Source organism: Triticum urartu, chromosome 4A, assembly GCF_056163025.1.
Source record: "Triticum urartu cultivar PI428250 chromosome 4A, HENAU_Tu73, whole genome shotgun sequence".
NCBI classification, from domain to species: Eukaryota; Viridiplantae; Streptophyta; class Magnoliopsida; order Poales; family Poaceae; genus Triticum; species Triticum urartu.
This window is the reverse complement of record NC_141876.1, coordinates 261,350,398-261,373,688: the sequence shown is the minus strand read 5'-3', so window position 1 is coordinate 261,373,688 and position 23,291 is coordinate 261,350,398.

Genomic DNA, 23,291 nt, shown 5'->3' with positions numbered 1-23,291 from the left:
CGATATACTTCCTCCATTTCAACAGCCCGAAGGTCCCGCTGCCGTAGCTTGGGGACCCCTTTCTCTTACGGAGTTCTGCGAAGTCCACGCACAGCCGGCCGAAGCGCTGGACATGGAGGCCGACGCGAGGAGCGGCTGGAGAAGTGCTCAGAGGGGCAGCCTCAGAAGCACCAGGCTGAGGAGAGCTGGCCGGCTCTACCTCGCAGTGACTTGCCGAGGCCTCAGGAGCTCCATCTGCGGGAGACGCGGGCTGCACCGCCCCTTCAACCGCCGCCCCAGGGCAAGAGTCACGGGACCCCGAGGTCGACGCATCGGGAGCCCTGGGTGGCATCAACATCTCGGCACCTTCACTATCGGCCCCCAGCGGTGCACGCCCCCTGCACCAACACTTGGGGCGAGCTCTATGCCAACGTTAAGGAAAGAAACCACGACGATGGGGTTCTCACGGGGCCCCATGAGGCTAGCTAGGCACAACCCCCACTCGTCGAAGGAGGGCATCTGCTCCGTGAAGGACATCTTGTTCGAGCAGAGGTACAAAACACAAGTCTTCCTCGGCAAGTCGTCCGGCAACGGGACGCCCGTCAGGACCTCAAACACCGTTCGCCACACCTCATGGGGGAGCTTAGACTCCTGAAGTCTCATGTGGTCCTGGCTGCTGAGCAAGGCCCAAATCAGCCAGGAATGGCACTGAAGCGGAGAAATTCGGCGCAGGACGAACTTCCTCACCACCATTGGCGTAGTCATGCCAAGGTCTTTGAGCCATCTCAACCTCAGCCAGACGGGGACAAGGCGTGGACCGGCGAGTCTCCGATGGCACCAGTTGGAGTTAGGAATGGCGGGCTCAGACGGAGAAGAGAACAGGGGGCTGAGCACTCCGGCGTCAACAAACACCCACCATGTCCGGAACCCGCTCGCGGATGGTGGAAGCTCGAATTCAATCCCGTCGCCGGACGTCACCGCCACGGCCTGAAAGCTCAGGCACCTAGAGCTCTGCCTAGGATCAATCAGGTGCAGCGAGAAGAAGTGGCGGAAAAGAGCCACAGAAGGAGCAATGCCGACCATAGTCTCGCAAACAAAGGCGAAGATGGCAAGCAAGGTCACGGATTAGGGATAAAGGTGCAGCATGTAGATCTGGTAATGCGAAAGCACTGCATTGAGGAAGGCGGAAAAAGGAGGGACCAAGCTGGACCACAGGGCATCGATGAAGAAGGGGACCTCAGTGGCCGTCCGGTCAATGCGAGCACGGGAAGCAGGCCAAGCCACCGTCTCTCCCCACTCATTGAAGCTGGATGGGAGCATGGGACGCACCTTGCCCATGGCCTCATCATTGAGCACTTGCGATCGGCCTACTACGGGCTCGGCGGCCGGGGGCGCACTAGCCGAAGACAGAGGCTTCTTCCCTTTATCCGCTTGCGTCGGTGCCATAGCGATGGGGCGAGCAGAGCTATGGTTAGATTGGAAAGAGGAGCAGAGTCTGGGGGAAGCAGAGGAATTGGAGGAGAATGGCGCAAGCGATGGAAGAATAAACGTGTAGACCGCGGTGGCCGTTTAGCCAGGCGGGTATCAAGGCAGCATGGGGAAGCGAAGACGCCCACGTCCAATCAACCGCCATGCATCAACCGAGGCCGCAGGCTATTGGGGCCCGCGGCGCTCCGCACTTGATCCTTGGCTTCGCCTCGAAGCCAAGCTCGAGCGCGCCTTGGGCCCGGGGGCTACTGTCGGCGTTCTGGGAACGGAGGTCCCCAGACTTGCGTGCCTGCGGCCCACGGCGTGGCTTTGCTGGCAGGCCTGTACGACCCATCTTCATCAACAAGGAATCAAGACCCTCGCGAGGGGCCAAGCCTCGCGAGGCGGACGACACAAGACCTCCTCAGGAGTAGCCTCATCAGGGCGGCTCGTGAGGGGCAGAGAGTTCAAGGTCAGGCAAATCTCGTGAGGTTCTCGTGACGTGAGCCATGATGATCGAGGCCAGGCGGGTGCCAGCGCGCGTAGCGTCCTTGTTTCCTCTTTAGTGCTAAGGGGGCAAGCGTAGGCACGGAGTACCAAGGCATCAAGCAAAGGTTTCCATATTGGTGCAACGAGACCAAGACCAGAAGGACGGCAAGACGGAGGTCACCATGGAGCCGAGGATGGCGTCAGCGCTAGAACCTTTGGCAGGCGAAGACCACCTTTTGTCAGGATAGTTGGTACTAGTTGTCCGCTTTCAAATTGGCCGTTATTGGCTCCCTTCCCGCTCAATATTTTGGGAGAGGACCAGGGCCTCTATAAATAGGACTAGCCACCACCATAGGCACAGAGGATCAAAGATCATACTCAGCCACACAAGTGCACCAAACACAAGAACAGCTCAACCTGAGGAGGCTGTTCTTCCCCTTGTATTGTTCATCCTCAGCCCAAGAGGCAATCCACCGCCACCACACTGGAGTAGGGTATTACACCACAACGGTGGCCCGAACCAGTATAAATCTTGTGTCCTTTGTGTTGCGAGTTCGTTGAGTTAGTTCATGAGATCTAGGCTAAGTTAGGATGCGGATTAATAGGGGAGAGATCTTCACTCGCACCCTAGTGTTCGAACCTTAAGGGTTTTGTCGGAACCCGTGATCCGACAGGTTGATCACGCCGGATCAGCGCTCCGGGTGCGTCTCACTTTGTATCGCAAACGAGACAACAAATGAGGGCATTAGCATGGAACTCACCCATGAGGTGGAGGCCTTGAGGCAGCAGTGGGTGTATGTGGAGGCCGCACAATTCAGCCACCTGCTGCAAACACCGACATCCACGGCGGCAAGGAGCTCAGGGTGGAGGCACGAAAGCGTCACCGACCCAAGGCTGGCACTAGTGTGGAAGAGGATTGCTTATTTGAGGGCGATAGGAGTTACAGTGGTTATGGTTTTGAGGGAGTTACTTCACTAGCGCATCGCCCCCTTCAGCACCACTCCCACCCAATGTGGGCCTTCACCGTCCTGGCTGACCTGGTGCGGCTCCACACTGGTGCCCTGTCTCCAGAGTTGCTGAGTGAGCTACTCCACCTGCTGATTGGTTAGGAAACGGGCGAGCCTCCTGAGGCGGGGCTCCCCCTTTACCGCTATCGGGGCAAGGAGGCGTTCGTCAACGCGATGTCACGCTTTGACCAATGGGGGCTGCTTTTGGAGGGCCATTGATGCGGAGCATCCGACGGACATCACCATGTCAAGAGTCCATTCGGCAAGTGACACGTGCGACATCTACACATACAAAAATGTGAATCATCTCCTTTACACGTTCTCACTTGACCCCTTCGAGGATGGTATACTACTGGACATTTCTCTCGTGTGCATGCATAGGTATTGCTGGAGCTTCACGTATGACGAGGAGGAGTGCAAGCGCCAAGGAACACCTACACCACCCACGAGGGAGGCATGGAAGAGAATACAGAAGAAGACGATGCTACTGAAGCTACACGGGTCATACATCCGGTCCAAGGGCCGGACATCCAGCGCCTGTGCAGCCACGCAGGAGCTGCACCAAAAGATGGCCGAAGCATCAGCGGCCGGACATCCGACCTGTGTGCCCAGACATCTGGTGCAACGCCACAACCCGAACATCCGGCATCACCACCGAAAATCCGGCGTGAGGCAATCGAAGTGAGAAGGTCTCCCCGCTCAGGCCGAACATTGATGACCCACAAGTATAGGGGATCAGCTGTAGCTCTTTTCAATAAATAAGACTGTTGAAGCCAATGAGGAGTAGAAGGAAATGACAAGTGGTTTTCAGCAAGGTAATGTCTTCATGTGCTGAAATTGTAAGTAGCATAGTAGTTTCATAGCAAGGTAATTTGTAACAAGCAAGTAACGATAGTAGTAACATAAGTGCAACAAGGTATACCAATCCTTTTGAGGCAAAGGACATGCCAAAATGGTCTCTTATGATAAGCAAACCTTTCTTGAGGGTACACGGGAATTTCATCTAGTCACTTTCACCATGTTGGTTCGATTTTTGTTTGCTACTTTGATAATTTGATATGTTGGTGGACCGGTGCTTACGTGATGTTCTTACTTGAACAAACCTCCTACTTATGATTAACCCTCCCGCAAGCATCCGCAACTACGAGAAAAGTATTAAGAATAAATTCTAACCATAGCATTGAATTTTTGGATCCAATCGGTCCCTTACGGAATAGCGCATAAACAGGGGTTTAAGCTTCTGTCACTCTCGCAACCCATCATCTAATTGCTACTCCACAGTGCATTCCCTTAGGCCCAAATATGGTGAAGTGTCATGTAGTTGACGTTCACATGACACCACTAAGGGAATCACAAGATACATACTATCAAAATATCAAACACATATCAAGTTCACATGATTACTTGCAACATGATTTCTTCCGTGACCTCAAGAACAAAAGTAACTACTAACAAACGATAATCATGCTCAAGATCAGAGGGGTATTAAATAGCATATTGGATCTGAACATATAATCTTCCACCAAATAAACCATATAGTGATCAACTACAAGATGTAGTCAACACTACTAGTCACCCACAAGCACCAATCTATAGTTCTGGTAACAAGATTGATCACAAGAGATGAACTAGGGTTTGAGATGAGATTGTGCTATTGAATATGTTGATGGAAATTGCCCTCCCCAAGACGGGAGAGTTGTTGGTGATGATGATGACGATGATTTCCCCCTCCGGGAGGGAAGTTCCCCCGGCGGAATCGCTCCGCCGGAGGGTAAAAGTGCTCCTGCCCAAGTTCCACCTCGAGACGGCGGCGCTCCGTCTCGAAAGTCCTCCTCTTATTTTGTTTCTAGGTCAAAATGACTTATATACCAGAAGATGGTCACCAGAGGTGGGCCTGGTGAGCACAAGCCACTAGGCCGCACTATTGAAGTATAAACTTAAACATAAAACTTTTATTAAAGAACTTTTATCATAGACTTCTCATGAATAAGTGACAATTCATCACACTATTGAAGTATAAAGCAAAAACTCTATTAGAAACCAACAAACTATGTTCTTAGTCAACTTTGCAACTACAATTCGTCATCTTTTCAGGAAGGGTCATGTATCGAAGCCTTTAGGAAAGTCCACATACTCAACCATCATATAGTCTTCTATGATTACTAACACTCACCGCGTACACATGAGCAAAACATTTCAACTGGAAACATAGAAAGATAGGGGCTTCTAGTTTCGCCTCCCAACGTATTCACCTCAAGGGTGATGTCAGCAATAATAACTTAAGCTATCTATATTCAACTGGACATATGTGCCTAGATCTTTCCTCACCACATGATGCTTGCCAAAGGAGAAAATAATAAGGAATAAAAGGAAGACTTTGACTCTTTGCATAAAAGTAAATACATAAAAGTAAAAGATAGGCCCTTCGCAGAGGGAAGCAGAGGTTGCCATGCGCTTATTTGTTTGTCTGCTCAACCCCTTAGTGCAATAGAACGTCACGTTGCATTGCCCCTTGTGATAGCGACCTTTATTATGTAGTCTGTCGCTTTTATTCTTCACCATCACAAGTTCGTGCAACGCTCAATTTTCTCTTACACTAAATGATCTCACACATTTAGAAGCAATTTTTATTTCCTTTTTGCACCGATGACAACTTACTTTAGGGATCTTGCTCAATCCCTAGGTAGGTATGGTGGACACTTGAAAATAAGATTTGGGTTTAAGGGTTTTTGGATGCACAAGTAGTATCTCTACTTAGTGCAGAATTTTTAGCTAGCAAAGATAGGGGCAAGCACCACATGTTAAAGGATCCATGACAATATGACTTCGATGTGAATATAAACAAACATAAACCATTAAGTTGTCTTCCTTGTCCAAAGTCAACAATTTTCGCATATAATATTTTGGTGAGGGATCACAATCACAAAAGATTTCTAGGATAGTATATTTATATGTGAATCTTCTCTATCCTTATTAATTCTTTCATGAGTTGGATCATTGACTAATGTTATGTTTGTCAATCTCTAATAAAATTTTCTACTTATACTTTTCCTTATGTGGTGTCATCACCTACCATAAGATTAGTATACGATCTTCTTGATTTATTTCCTTTCTTTTTATTTATTTATTTCCTTTCTCTTTTACTTTTATTTGCAACATGAAAGTAAAGAAAGCAAAAACTCAAACTAAACTTTATTATATATCTTGCGCACGATTACAAGGACAAATCACTAAACAAACTCTCGAAAGGAAAGGATCGAACTAAACTTTTATTCATCTAAAGCAAAATATCGAATTAAAATAAGTAAAGGCAAAAAGATAGTGGGATGATACGATACTGGGGCACCTCCCCCAAGCTTGGTGGAAGCCAAGGGGAGTGCCCATACTCAATACTCAGTTCTCTTTTGGTGGTGAAGAAGATGATGGTGGTGGTGAGAAGTGGTAGTTTCTAATATAACCATGAGTAGATCCTTCAAGCCTGGGATCTCCCGAAGGGCTTGATGAATTAGCTCACTGTTTTTCTTCACTTCTGCCATTATGTGTTTATTTTCCGAGCCCCAAGGGTTTATTCCCACACTATTTTCTCTTGGGTGAGATATGTCCCAATTGGACGGTATGTGCCTATGAGGAGTGTTCTCGAAACCATAGTTACGAATCAAATTGCGAAAATTGTTACGATGTAACCTGTGTAAAGGCCTTCTTGGTGGGGTTTCTTCTTGCACTTCGAGGCTCTCTTGATTATTTGACAGTATCATAGCTTGATGAGGATTCAGATGAGTGGAGATGCTAGGCAATGTCCCTCTCTAGGAAGTCGGAGAGTGAACCCCGAAAGGATTTTCCTCCTCTTCCTCCATAGCAACTTCTTCCGCTTCCTCTTGCCTTAGATCCTCCTGAAATACCTCTACATCTTATTCTCCGTTGTTGGAGGGTGAGGAAGACATAATTCCTGGATCTACAGATCTGACCAAAAACAACAAGAAAAGAGAACAAAAGATCTCTTCGTGATACGGTGGTCAACAGGTTCGGGGAGTATATAAATATATTTTTTTATCTTGGAGAACAAGCAAACTGAAAAAAAACGGAGTCTGGAAGATGTCCCAGGTGGGCACAACCCACCTGGGCGTGCCAGGCAAGCCTGGCACTCCCTGGTATCTTGTGCCCACCAGGGTACGCTTCCTGGTTGTTTCTTATTTTCCTATTTTTCCAAATATTCCAAAACTGACAAAAAATATTTTTGCAGATTTTTCGGAGTCTGGTTACTTACCGTATCACGTACCTCCTTATTTCCACGATTCTGGATTGTTCTGGAAGGACTCTGTTATGTGTTCTTCCGGTGTCATAGTTTGGATAATATTACTTTCATAATTAATGGGCGTACCTGAGATATAATGTTTTATTCGTTGCCCATTGACAACCTTCGGGTTAGTACCTTCGGCATTATTTATTTTGATGGCTCCAGACCGGAAAACCTCCTTGATAACATAGGAGCCTTCCCATTTTGAGAGGAGTTTTCCTGCAAAGTATCTGAAACGAGAGTTGTACAAAAGTACATATTCTCCGACTTTAAACTCACGCTTTTGGATTCTTTTGTCATGCCATCTTTTAACATTTTCTTTGAATAATTTTTCATTTTCATAAGCTTGGGTTCTCCATTCATCTAATGAACTAATATCAAATAACCTCTTTTCACCAGCAAGTTTGAAATCATAGTTAAGCTCTTTGATGGCCCAATATGCTTTATGTTCTAACTCAAGAGGCAAATGACATGCTTTTCCATAAACTATTTTATAAGGAGACATACCCATATGATTTTTATATGCTATTCTATAAGCCCAAAGTGCATCATCTAATTTCTTAGACCAATTCTTCCTGGTCTTATTGACAGTCTTCTGCAAAATTAATTTCATTTCTCTATTGCTAAGTTCAACTTGACCACTAGACTGAGGATGATAAGGTGATGCAATTCTATGGTTAACATCATACTTAGCAAGCATTTTACGGAAAGCACCATGAATAAAGTATGAACCACCATTAGTCATTAAGTATCTAGGGACTCCATACCTTGGGAAAATAACTTCCTTAAGCATTTTAATAGAGGTGTTCTGATCAGCACTACTGGTTGGAATAGCTTCTACCCATTTAGTAACATAATCAACAGCAACCAAAATATGTGTATACCCATTAGAGGAAGGAAAAGGTCCCATGTAATCAAATTCCGAAACATCAAATGGTTCAACAACAAGTTAATAATTCATAGGCATTTCTTGATGCTTACCGATATTACCTATTCTTTGGCATTCATCACAAGATAAGACAAACTTACAGGCATCATTGAAGAGAGTAGGCTAATAAAATCCAAAATTGAAATACCTTGTGAGAAGTTCTATCTCCAGCATGATGCCCTCCATAAGCTTTGGAGTGACATTTCCATAAGATTTGTCCCTGTTCATGCTCAGGTACACAACGTTTAATAATACCATCTACTCCTTTATAAAGATGTGGGTCATCCCAAAAGTAATGTCTTAAATCATAGAACATTTTTTTTTCTTTTGTTGGTGTGTAAAGCTAGGTGGTAAATATTTAGCAACAATGTAATTAGCATAGTAAGCATACCAAGGAGTACTATGAGCAACATTTATTGCAGCTAACTGCTCATCAGGAAAACTATCATCAATAGGTAGTGGGTCATCAGGTACATTTTAAAGCCTAGATAAATTATCACCTACAGGGTTCTCAGCCCCTTTTCTATCAATGACATGTAAATCAAATTCTTGTAACAAGAGAACCCAACGAATAAGTCTAGGTTTAGCATCTTTCTTTTCCATAAGATATTTAATAGTAGCATGACCGGTGTGAACAATTACTTTGGAATCAACAATATAAGGTCTAACTTTATCACAAGCAAACACCACTACTAAGAATTCTTTTTCAGTAGTAGCATAGTTTCATTGAGCACTATCTAGAGTTTTACTAGCATAATGAATAATATTCAGTTTCTTATCAACTCTTTGTCCTAGAACAACACCAACATCATAATCACTAGCATCACACATAATTTCAAAAGGCAAGTTCCAATCAGGTGGTTGGACAATAGGTGCAGAAATTAAGGCTTTCTCGAGTGTTTCAAAGGCTTCTAAACAATCATCATAAAAGACAAAAGGAATATCCTTTTGCAAAAGATTCATAAGAGGCCTAGAAATTTTAGAAAAGTCTTTGATAAATCTCCTATAGAAACCATCATGACCTAAGAAACTACGAATACCTTTTATATCTTTAGGACATGTCATTTTCTCAATTGTATCAACCTTAGCTTTGTCCACTTCAATACCTCTTTCAGAAATTTTATGACCCAAGACAATGCCTTCATTAACCATAAAGTGCCATTTCTCCCAATTCAAGACAAGATTTGTTTGTTCACATCTCTACAAAACTCGATCAAGATTGCTTAAACAATCATCAAAAGACTTAACATAAACATGGAAGTCATCCATGAAAACCTCAACAATCTTTTCACAAAAGTCAGAGAATATAGCAGTCATACATCTTTGAAAAGTAGCAGGTGCATTACATAAACCGAAAGACATACGTCTATAAGCATAAGTTCCAAAGGGACAAGTAAAAGTGGTCTTTTCTTGATCAGGTTGAGAACACATGTATTTGTGAAAAACCAGAATATCCTTCAAGGAAGCAAAAATGTGTGTGCTTAGATAATCTTTCAAGCATTTGATCAATAAAAGGCAGAGGGTATTGATCTTTCCTAGTTGCTTTGTTTAATTTTCTAAAATCAATTACCATTCTATAGCCTCTAAAAATTCTTTGTGGAATAAGTTCATTCTTATCATTAGGAACAACAGTTATACCTCCTTTTCTAGGGACAAAATGAACAGGACTTACCCATCTACTATCAGCTATAGGATAGATTATACCTGCTTCCAGAAGTTTTAATATTTTAGTTCTTACCACTTCTTCCATTTTTGGATTCAACAGACGTTGGTGATCAACAACGGGTTTAGCATCAGGTTCCATATTAATTTTGTGCTAACATAGAGTGGGACTAATGCCCTTTAAATCATTAAGAGTATATCCAATAGCAGCTCGGTGCTTCTTTAGAACTTTCAATAATATTTTTTCTTCATGTTCTACAAGGTTAGCACTAATAATTACAAGATATATCTTCTTTTCATCAAGATAAGCATATTTCACAGCGTCTAGTAATTGTTTTAATTCAAACACAAGATCACCTTCAGGTGGAGGAGAAACTCCTAGAGTTTCAATAGGCAAGTTGTGTTTAAGCAGCGGACGTTGTTCAAAGAAAATCTTATCTATTTCATTTCTTTCATGCATATGTAAATCATTTTCATGGTCTAGCAAATATTGTTCTAAAGGATCAGTAGGAGACACATCAATAGAAGCAAGACCAATTAATTCATCCTTACTAGGCAATTCCTTTTCATGAAGCTTTCTACTAAACTTGGAAAAATTAAACTCATGAGACTCATCACCAAAACTAACACCGACAATTTGTTTCTTACAAACTATTTTAGCATTAACAGTGTTCAAGAAAGGCCTACCAAAGATAATGGGACAAAAGTCATCTTGTGGGGAACCAAGAACAAGAAAATCAGTAGTGTATTTTATTTTTCCACACAAGACTTCAACATCTCTAACAATCCCAATTGGTGAGATAGTGTCTCTATTAGCAAGTTTAATAGTAACATATATGTCTTCTATCTCTGCGGGTGCTATGTCATTCATAATTTCTTGATATAAGGTGTATGGAATAGCACTCACACTAGAACCTATGTCACATAAACCATGATAACATTGGTCTCCTATTTTAACTGAGACAACGAGCAAACCAGCAATAGGTCTATGTTTATCGTTTTTATCATGTTTGGCAATTCTAGCAGCTTCTTCATAGAAATAAATAACATGCCCATCTACATCTTCTTCCAAGAGATCTTTAACCATAGAAATACTAGGTTCTACTTTAATTTGTTCATCAGGTTTAGGTGTTCTAATATAATTTATGTTGACCACAGTTGAAACTTTAGAATGTTCCTTTATCCTAACAGGGAAAGGTGGTTTCTCAATATAAGTAAAAGGAACAACTAGATCAACATTGTAGAGTATAGTTTCTTCTTTAACTGGTACCAGTTCTTTGATTTCTTATTTAATAGGTGGGTGATATTTAAACCATTTATCTTTAGGGAGATCAACATGAGTAGCAAATGATTCACAAAAGGAGGCTACTATCTCAGAGTCAAGTCCATATTTAGTGCTAAACTTTTGAAAAGCATCGGTATCCATAAAAGATTTAACACAATCATACTTAAGTTTAATACCTGACTCTTTACCTTCGTCGAGTTCCCAATCTTCAGAGCTGCGTTTTAATTCTTTCCAAAAGATCCCACTGGAATTCAATAGTCTTCTTCATAAAAGAACCAGCACAAGAGGTATCGAGCATGGTTTGATCATTACGAGAAAGCTGAGCATAAAAGTTCTGGATAATAATTTCTCTTGAGAGCTCATGATTGGGGCATGCATGTAACATTGACTTAAGCCTCCCCAAGCTAGAGTGATACTTTCTCCGTCACGAGGCCAAAAATTATATATATAATTCCGATCATGATGAACTAGATGCATAGGATAATTTTTTGATGAAACTCCAATTTCAAATGATTCCAATTCCAGGATCCAATATCATCGCATATCCTATACCATGCCAATGATTTTCCCTTCAAAGATAAAGGGAAAACCTTTTTCATAACTTCATCTCCGGGTAAACCTGCAGGCTTGAACAATCCACAAATTTGTTCTACATATATCAAGTGCATATCAGGATGTTCGGTTCCATCTCCTGCATAAGGATTAGCTAGAAGTTGTTCTATCATACCCAAAGGAATTTCATATTCAATATTTTCAGTAGGTGCAGTAGGATGAGGGGTAGCTAATTGTGGTTCCGGTCGAGGTGAAGATACCCCGAATAAGCCCCTCAAAGTATAGTTTTCCATAGTAACAAGTGACAATAAATTTCAGCACACTATATAAATGTTTCCTTACAAAATTCCACTTACGAAAGGCACTTCACTCCCCGGCAACGACGCCAGAAAATAGCGTTCATGACCCACAAGTATAAGGGATCAATTGTAGCTCTTTTTGATAAGTAAGAGTGTCAAACCCAATGAGGAGTAGAAGGAAATGACAAGTATTTTTCGGCAAGGTAATGTCTACAAGTGTTGAAATTGTAAGTAGCAGAGTAGTTTGATAGCAAGGTAATTTGTAACGAGCAAGTAACGATAGTAGTAACAAAAGTGCAGCAAGGTAGCCCAATCCTTTTGTGGCAAACGACAGGCCAAAACAGTCTCTTATGATAAGCAAAGCTTCTGTCACTCTCGCAACCCATCATCTAATTGCTACTCCACAATGCATTCCCTTAGGCCCAAATATGGTGAAGTGTCATGTAGTCGATGTTCACATGACACCACTAAGGGAATAACAACATACATACTATCAAAAAATAAAAACATATCAAGTTCACATGATTACTTGCAACATGATTTCTCCTGTGACCTGAAGAACAAAAGTAACTACTCAAAAACAATAATCATGCTCAAGATCAGAGGGGTATTAAATAGCATATTGGATCTGAACATATAATCTTCCACCAAATAAACCATATAGTAATCAACTACAAGATGTAATCAACACTACTAGTCACCCACAAGTACCAATCTATAGTTCCGGTAACAAGATTGAACACGAGATATGAACTGGGTTTGAGATGAGATGGTGCTATTGAAGATGTTGATGGAGATTGCCCTCCCCAAGATGGGAGAGTTGTTGGTGATGATGATGATGATGACGATGATTTCCCCCTCCGGGAGGGAAGTTCCCCCGGCGGAATCGCTCCGCTGGAGGGCAAAAGTGCTCCTGCCCAAGTTCCGCCTCGAGACGGTGGTGCTCCATCCCGAAAGTCCTCCTCTTATTTTTTCTAGGTCAAAATCACTTATATAGCAGAAGATGGGCACCGGAGGTGGGCCTGGGTGAGCACAACCCACCAGGGCGCGCCTGGGCTCCCTGGCGCACCCGGGTGGGTTGTGCCCACCTGGTGGGCCCCCTCTAGTAGTTATTTCCTCCAATATTCATCATATAATTGATGAAAAATCTCCGTGAAGTTTCAGCTTGTTTGGAGTTGTGCGCAATAGGTGGCCTGATGTAGCTTTTCCAGGTCTAGATTTCCAGCTGCTAGAATTCTCCCTCTTTGAGTATACCTTGCATATTATGCGAGAAAAGGCATTAGATTTACTCCAAAAAGCAAAATTATGGATAAGAACATCACAAATAACAGTAAGAAAACATGATGCAAAATGGATGTATCAGACATCCGGCCTACCACCCCGGACATCTGGCCCCCAGGCGGGACATCCGACGCGTGGCTGCACGCAGAGTCGGGCCAGAGGCCCATGTTTCCCCTCCTCACTTACCCCTTCATGGAATAGCCTATATATACTCCTTCCCCTTCCTCTAGTTAGGGTTAGAATTGGTTTAGCTCACATGAGAGATAGAGCTTTACTCATCTATATGGTTCTTCTCGATCATGAGACTGCGGCCTCTACGGAGAAGATCCACGCTTTGATTCAAGACCCCTCATGGGAAGATCCCTCGCGAATTCAAGTCCTCCTCACGGAGATGAAATAGTTACCTCTTATACCCCCCTTTGTTGGATTTGAATCATGTATCTCCCTTTGTGTTCATGGATCTAACACCTGTGTGATTTGTTTCTTGTTGATTTGAGTGTATCCTCTCATTCCCCTCGTGATTTCCCTTGTGTTTCCCCTTGTTTTCTTCGTGTTCTTCGCGGGATCCCCTCCAAAACGTGAAAGATTGGCTCTTGGGTTTCCACCCTACATCATCTTGGTATCATGAGCCACATTGATCACGAATTTGGAGCTTCCCCCATAGTTCTCTAGCCTTATTTTGCTTGAGTTCGTCCTAATTTCGAAAATCACCACCAAAAATAGCCCCCATTTTTTTGTGATTTGTTGGTTTGATGATGTTTTGTTGATTTTGATCAATGGATTTGTTGTGTCTTAAGTGGGTCTAGCTTTCCTCCAATTTTCTCCACTTTCGATCCACGAAATTCCCCAAATTTTGCCCCCCAAAATCATCAATTTCCGCCCCCAAAATCGAGTTCATCCTCAGATTTGGAGCCTGGACATCCGGCCCATGGCCCCGGACATCCGGCCCATAGCCCGGACATACGGCTCCTGGAGCGCAATTTCGCGCAAGTTTCTGGACATTAGGTCTAGGATTTCCAGCCTCACCCCCAGATGTCCCACCCCTGCCATTTCAGCCTTCCTTGTTTCACCGTTTTGACCATAACCAATTCATCTGGAGTCCGTTTTTTACGTTCTTTAGTGTTTTTAAGCTATTGACATCCCCCATCCCACAAAAATACCACCATCACAATTTGACTCCATGAAAATTTTGGAACTTTGGCAGCTTTGCCTAGGGCTTCCACCATACCATCTACATTCGTCACCACCGACTTCCGCAACCTAACCCATTTTGTTCCCCATTCTATTTGTGGTTATTTGAGTTGGGATTCGAGTCTCCTAAGGTGTTTCGGCTACTTAGGGACGGTTGCTTCTTTATCAACCACCACATAACTTTCGCATTGGCTTGCCCACCATACACTTCCGCCAACCCAATTGAACCCAATTTTGTTTGTGTTGTTAGTTGTGTCTCCTAAGGTGTTTAGGCTACTTAGGGACCGTGCCTTCAACTCCACACCATGTATAGCCCATCATACCTTTCCACCACCTTAACCCATTCTGATCAGGTTTCCACCAATACTTCCGCATCCACCACCGCTTTCCCGGTACCACCATTTGATATTTGCCTTTGGAGATTTTGAGTTCTGGTTTTTATGTTTCCTAGGGTGCTTTGGCTAACTAGGAATGGTTCGACATCGACAACACTGCTGCTCAACTTCGACAAGCATTCGACATCAACCACCTTCACCATTTTGACACCCTAACATAAGCAAGAACGATAACCTCTATATCATCTTGGTATCGTGGTATCCCATCATTGTACATTCATTCTTGCCATAGTATTGTTAACACCTACCCATTTTGCGTCACTTGCCTATCGAGACTAGCCTTTGAGTATTGTCGGCAACATTACTTGTGCACATTAGTGATCATCGATCTACACCTTCCATTGCATACATACCATATCATATTGGTATCATATCATCACTTGTGTCACAAGGTTGTTCCCGAATATATACAATTGCTATCCTCATTTGTGCATTTCGCATAGTGGCCATGTCATACAAAAAAGGAATAACCTTTTAAGCAAAGAGAAAACAAAGAGCTTGTAAGCAATAGCCATAGCATCGCCACATTGCACATTAAGATTGTCATATCCGATCATCTTGAGAAGATCACCAGGAACATCATATATACATAACATACTTGGGATAGAAGTCGTTGCATTTTGGTCTCTTATAGGGTGTGCACAAGTGTCGTATCTGCCTATTGAGCAATTGTGCTAACATCTCTAGAGTTGTGCAACAAGAGCATTTTCCGTGGATTCCACATTTTGAGCTCATTCCTTGGTTGCACAACCCAATCTATCTATCTGTGTGTGTGTTTCCGTGTGCCATTGATTGCTATTGGTCTACTTGTTGCACTTGTGAATTTGTGAATCTTTCTCTACATTATTGACTCTTGCTAACAATTTGCATCAAATTTTTGTGCCACTATCCTCACCAAGCTACTCCATAAGCATTAATTGTGTAGGTGTGAGAATTGACAAGATCTGGTACCAATTGTGCTATTTCCTTGATACATTATTGAGTGATCATTGATCCATCTTCAACATTGGGTAAGGTATAATGGTCTAGTTCTTCTCTTTCTCCCACTCAAATTTGCTCGAGTCTTGCGATGGATAGGCAAAGCACACCTCCTTCGGTCTACAACAACAATGACGAGTTCTATGCCATGAAAAACAACTTGGACGCCAAGATGGATGCTCAAATGGAGGAGATCAAAGCACTTATCAAGTCCTACAAGAGATCTTTACCATCTCCGAGAAGATGCTCAAGAGCTCATCCTTCTGAGCTACCATCTCCGGCAAGGTCACATTGGCATCGACACCACCACTGACGAGAACGTGAAGGTCAACAGCTCAACACCAACAACCGATCAACAACTACACCATCTACCTTGGCATCTTCACCTACGGACATATGGCCTATTGCTACCTCTTGAGCATGCGTTAGTCTTCCCTTGAAGAGGAAAGGGTGATGCAGCAAAGTAGCGTAAGTATTTCCCTTAGTTTTTGAGAACCAAGGTATCAATCCAGTAGGATATTACATGCAAGTCGCCTAGTACCTGCACAAACAAACAAGAACCTCGCAACCATCGCAATAAAGTGGTTGTCAATCCCTTCGCGGCCACTTGCAAAAGTGAGATCTGATAAAGATAATGAGATAAATATTATTGGTATTTTTGTTGCATAGATTGGAAAATACAGATTGCAAAATAAATGGCGACAGAAATGGCTAGTTGAAGGGAAACTAATATGATGTAAAGTAGACCCGGGGGCATAGGTTTCACTAGTGGCTTCTCTCAAGATAGCATATATTACGATGGGTGAACAAATTACTGCCGAGCAGTTGATAGAAAAGCGCATAGTTCTGATGATATCTAGGCATGATAATGAACATAGGCATCATGTCCGTGTCAAGTAGACCGAAACGATTCTGCATCTACTACTATTACTCCATACATCGACCGCTATCCAGCATGCATCTAGAGTATTAAGTTCATAAGAACGGAGTAATGCATTAGGCAAGATGACATGATGTAGAGGGATAAAATCAAGCAATATGATATAAACCCCATCTGTTTATCCTCGATGGCAATAATACAATACGTGCCTTGCTGCCCGTGATGTCACTGGGAAAGGACACTACAAGGTTGAACCCAAAGCTAAGCACTTCTCCCATTGCAAGAAAGATAAATCTAGTAGGCCAAACCAAACTGATAATTCGAAGGGACTTGCAAAGATATCAAATCATGCATATAAGAATTCAGAGAAGAATCAAATATTGTTCATAGATAATCTTAATCATAAACCCACAATTCATCGGATCTCGGCAAACACACCGCAAAAAGAATTACATCGAATAGATCTCTAAGAACATCGAGGAGAACTTGTATTGAGAACCAAAGAGAGAGAAGAAGCCATCTAGCTAATAAGTATGGACCCGAAGGTCTATGGTAAACTACTCACACATCATCGGAGAGGCTATGGTGTTGATGTAGAAGCCCTTTGTGATTGAATCCCCCTCCGGCAGATCGCATGAAAAGGTCCCCAGATGGGATCTCACGGGTACAGAAGGTTGAGGCGGTGGAGAAGTGGTTTCGTGGCTCCCCTAGGTGTTTTCAGGGTATAAGAGTATATATAGGCGAAGGAAGTAGGTTGATGGACCTACGAGGGGCCCACGAGGGTGGGGGCGTGCTTGGCCCCCCTGGGCGCGCCGCCCTACCTCGTGGCCGCCTCGTTGCTTCCTTGACCTCTACTCCAAGTCTCCTAGATTGCGCTTGTTCCAAAAAAGATCTCCGCGAAGGTTTCATTCCGTTTGGGTTCTGTTTGATATTCCTTTTCTGCAAAACACTGAAATAGGCAAAAAAAGCAACTGGCACTGGGCCTCCAGTTAATAGGTTAGTCCCAAAAATAATATAAAAGTGCATATTAAAGCCCATTAAACATCCAAAACAGATAATATAATAGCATGGAACAATCAAAAATTATAGATGCGTTGGAGACGTACCAGCATCCCCAAGCTTAATTCCTGCTCGTCCTCGAGTAGGTAAATGATAAAAACAGAATTTTTGGTGTGGAATGCTACCTAACATAATTTTCAATGTAATTTTATTTATTGTGGCATGAATATTCAGATCCGAAAGATTCAAGACAAAAGTTTAATATTGACATAAAAATAATAATACTTCAAGCATACTAATAAAGCAATCATGTCTTCTCAAAATAACATGGCCAAAGAAAATTATCCCTACAAAATCATATAGTCTGGCTATGCTCTATCTTCATCGCAAAAAATATTTAAATCATGCACAACCCCGATGAAAAGCCAAGCAATTGTTTTCATACTTTTGATGTTCTCAAACTTTTTGAATCTTCACGCAATACATGAGCGTGAGCCATGGACATAGCACTATAGGTGGAATAGAATGGTGGTTGTGGAGAAGACAAAAATGAGAAGATAGTCTCACATCAACTAGGCGTATCAACAGGCTATGGAGATGCCCATCAATAGATATCAATGTGAGTGAGTAGGGATTGCCATGTAACGGATGCACTAGAGCTATAAGTGTATGAAAGCTCAACAAAAGAAACTAAGTGGGTGTGCATCCAACTCGCTTGCTCACGAAGACCTAGGGAATTTTGAGGAAGCCCATCATTGGAATATACAAGCCAAGTTCTATAATGAAAAATCCCCACTAGTATATGAAAGTGACAAATAGGAGACTCTCTATCATGAAGATCATGGTGCTACTATGAAGCACAAGTGTGGAAAAAGGATAGTAGCATTGCCACTTCTCTCTTTTTCTCTCTTTTTTTATTTGGGCCTTTTTTCTCTTTTTTATGGCCTCTTTTTTTCGTCCGGAATCTCCATCATCCTTTCCTCACATAGGACAATGCTCTAATAATGAAGATCATCACACTTTTATTTACTTACAACTCAAGAATTACAACTCGATACTTAGAACAAAATATGACTCTATGTGAATGCCTCCGGTGGTGTACCGGGATGTGCAATGAATCAAGAGTGACATGTATGAAAGAATTATGAACGGTGGCTTTGCCACAAATACGATGTCAACTACACGATCATGCAAAGCAATATGACAATGACGAAGCGTGTCATAAATAATGGAACGGTGGAAACATGCATGGCAATATATCCCGGAATGGCTATGGAAATGCCATAATAGGTAGGTATGGTGGCTGTTTTGAGGAAGGTATATGGTGAGTTTATGGTACCGATGAAAGTTACGCGGTACTAGAGAGGCTAGCAATGGTGGAAGGGTGAGAGTGCGCATAATACATGGACTCAACATTAGTCATAAAGAACTCACATACTTATTGCAAAAATCTATTAGTTATTGAAACAAAGTACTATGCGCATGCTCCTAGGGGAATAGATTGGTAGGAAAAGACCATTGCTCGCCCCGACCGCCACTCATAAGGAATACAATCAATAAATAAATCATGCTCTGACTTCATCACATAACGGTTCACCATACGTGCATGCTACGGGAATCAAAAACATTAACACAAGTATCTCTCAAATTCAAAACTACTCAACTAGCATGACTCTAAAATTACCATCTTCATATCTCAAAGCAATCATCAAGTATCAAACTTCTCATAGTATTCAATGCACTTTATATGAAAGTTTTTATTATACCCATCTTGGATGCCTATCATATTAGGACTAGTTTCATAACCAAAGCAAATTACCATGCTGTTCTATAAGACTCTAAAAATAATATAAGTGAAGCATGAGAGATCAATAATTTCTATAAAATAAAACCACCACCATGCTCTAAAAACATATAAGTGAAGCACTAGAGCAAAATTATCTAGCTCAAAAGATATAAGTGAAAAACATAGAGTATTCTAATAAATTCCGATTCATGTCTGTCTCTCCAAAAGGGTGTGTACAACAAGGACGATTGTGGTAAACTAAAAAGAAAAGATTCAAATCATACAAGACACTCCAAGCAAAACACATATCATGTGGTGAATAAAAATATAGCCTCAAGTAAAGTTACCGATAGACGAAGACGAAAGAGGGGATGCCTTCCCGGGCATCCCCAAGCTTAGGCTTTTGGTTGTGAATTTTACCTTGGGGTGCCTTGGGAATCCCCAAGCTTAGGCTCTTGCCACTCCTTATTTCAAAATCCATCAAATCTTTACCGAAAAACTTGAAAACTTCACAATAAAACTCAACAGAAAGTCTCACGAGCTCCGTTAGTATAAGAAAACAAACCACCACTTTAAGGTACTGTAATCAACTCATTCTTTATTTATATTGGTGTTAAACCTACTGTATTCCAACTTCTCTATGATTCATACCCCCCGATACTAGCCATAGATTCATCAAAATAAGCAAAAACCACACGAAAACAGAATCTATCAAAAACAGAACAGTCTGTAGCAATCTGTAGGTTTGAATACTTCTGTAACTCCAAAAATCCTGTGAAATTAGGATGTCCTAAATAATTTGTATAATGATCTACTGCAGTTGGAATTGGTATTTTGTCGCTCTCTCGTAAAAAACGAAAATTATTCTCGTGAGCGCATACTTTCTGTTTTTTCCAGTAAGATCAAACAACAATCATCCAAGAAGATCCTAAAGGCTTTACTTGGAACAAACTAATGCGGAGCATCCTATAGTTATCCGCATGGACCTACCATCGTCTCACGAAGTGCCAAGAGGACCTATGACCCAAGCTAGAGCTAGAGCTCTCGAGACCGAGGTGGCTTCTCTCCTTAGTGATACTACATATGATCCTCTCGAGACATGGCTACTACCTAAGTCCGAGATGTTGTGCATGATTAGGTACCAAGAGGACCCTCCTGAAGATGCATGTGAAGACGGACAATCCGCCAAGTTCATGGATGAAGAGAACCGACGGAAGGAGTCAAGAACAACTCCCAGGCCCCGGACATCCGGCCATGACCCTGGACATCCGGCCCCTGGAGTTGTCACCTGCAGCAACAGACCAGCGGCCATTTCTACAGGGCCCGGACATCCGGCGACCAGCCCCGACATCCAGCCCTGACTCGGAAATCCGGCCTCCCGCCCAGATATCCGGACACCACCGATCCCGAGGACAGAAGAGACGCCCCGTCAGCCCGGACATCCGGCCCGAGCCACGGGCATCCGGCTCCTCCCGAAGGCCCGGACGTCCGGTCTCGTCTGTTATGCACAGTAAAGGGCCAAAGCCCATGTACCCTTTCGCCCCCTATACTATATATATACTCTCCTCCTACCTACGTTTTAGGGTTAGCGTTGTGTTGGCTCATTTGTGAAATAGAGCTTCGCTCATCCATCCGGATCTACTCCACGAGAGAGACTGCGGCCCCTCTTAGGAGAAGATCCACTTGGATTCAAGACCTCCTCGCGGAGAAGACTATCAAAACCTCCTCACGGAGAAGAACGGTTACAATTTGTATCGTCCCTTGTTGACTTTGGATCTTGTATCTCCTCTCGTGTTTCGAGGATCCAGCACATGTGTGACTTAATCTTGTTGGTTTGAGTGTTTCTCTCTATGCCCCTTTGTGATTTCCCCTCATGTTTCCCCTCATGTTCTTTGTGTTCTTCGAGGGATCCGCTCCTTTCATGAAAGATCGGCCCCTAGGGTTTCTACCCTACATCATCTTGGTATCTAGAGACACGTTGATCATGATTTCGGAGCCTCCCTGTTGTGTTTTCTAGCCTTGTTCTGTTGATTTTGTCCCTAATTCGAAAATTCCCCACAAAAATAGCCCAATTTTTTTTTGTGATTTCTTGGTGTGATGAAGTTTTGTTGGATTTGATCCGCGGATTCCTTGTGTTGCAGGTAGATCTAGCTTTCCATAATCTTTTCCCCAATTTCCATCCACAAATTTCCCCGAATTTTGCCCGGATTTGACCTCTCCATGCGAAGTTCATCGAGTTCGTCCATGGATCCAGAGCCCGGACATCCGGCCACCCCCGGACATCCAGCCATCAAGCCCGGACATCCGGCCCCTGGCAGCATCACTTCCATCCACCGCCCGTTTTCCATCCATATTTCGCCAAATTTTGTTCTGGTGCCCACATACACTTCTGCATACCACCACCACTTCCGCATACCACCACCATATACCACATACACCACCATCGCTTACCACTACCAACTCCGACAATTTTGTCATGTTTTGATTTGAGTTGTGGTTCCGTGTCCTATTGTGTTTTGGCTATTTAGGTAGGTTCGACATCAACATCACCGCCGCTCATATTCGCCACGGACGCGTCATCGACAATGACCACTTCACCATTTTTGACACCGTCAACCGTTTCTTGCTTACGGACAACCAACATCAAGCGGTAACCTCATCTTGGTATAGTGATACATCATTCTTGCCATTACATTGATAACCATCATAGCCTTACCTTTTGCGTCGCTTACCCATCGAGACTAGCCTTTGAGTATTGCCGGCAATGTGACTTGTGCACATTAGTGATCATACTTCCCATAGCATACATAGATATCATTGGTGCATATCTTGGTATCATCTCTTGTGTCACAAGGTTGTCATCGCATACACAGTTGCTATCTTGGTTCATGAAGCATTGCATGAGAGAAGAGCTTGAACAACAAAGAGCCAGACAAGCTTTTAAGCAAAAAGGGGAAAGATAAGCAAAGAGCTTTTAAGCACGAACCATAGCATCATACAACATTAAGATTGTCATACTAGATCATCTTGGATCATATCATCGAAACACCATACATAGAGCATACTTGGGATAGAAGTCATCGCATTTTTTCTTAGTAGGTTGTGCACAAGTCTTCGTATCCGCCTATTATGCAATCGTGCTAGCGTCTCACTAGTGTTGTGCAACAAGAGCATTTTCGTGGATTCCACATTTTGGCTCATCCTTGGTTGCACGACCCCACTTATCTCTTTGCGTGTGTGTTTTCGTGTACCATATTTTGCTTGGTCTACTTGTTGCATTGCAAACTTGCGAATCTTTTCCAACATTATTGAAGCTCACTAAAAATTGCATCAAATTTTGTGCCACCATCCTAACCAAGCTCCACCATAAGCTTTTACTTGTGTAGGTGTGAGAAACCGACAATAATTGGTACCAATTGTGCTATTTCCTTGTTCCAAATTGGAGTGATCTTTGATCCATCTTCAACATCGGTCAAGGTACATTTGGTATACGTTCTTCTATTTCTCCCACTCACATATTTCTCTCGGAATGATGGATAGGCCAAGTACTTCTACCAACCCACTCTTCATCGGGCGAGACGACGACATGAACTCCTACGTCACAAAGAGCCACCTCTTTGGTGCACCACGTGCTTTGCATCAAGATCAACGAGCAATGAGTGAACGCATCGACAACCTCACCACCGATTTGTGACTCTCCGAGCAACGTACAAGAGATTACTTCGACCACCAGCTCGACGACCACAAGCAAGAGAATGATGCAAGAATGGATGAGATTTGTGCTTTGTTGCTCAACCACTCTTCTTCCACTTCGTCCTC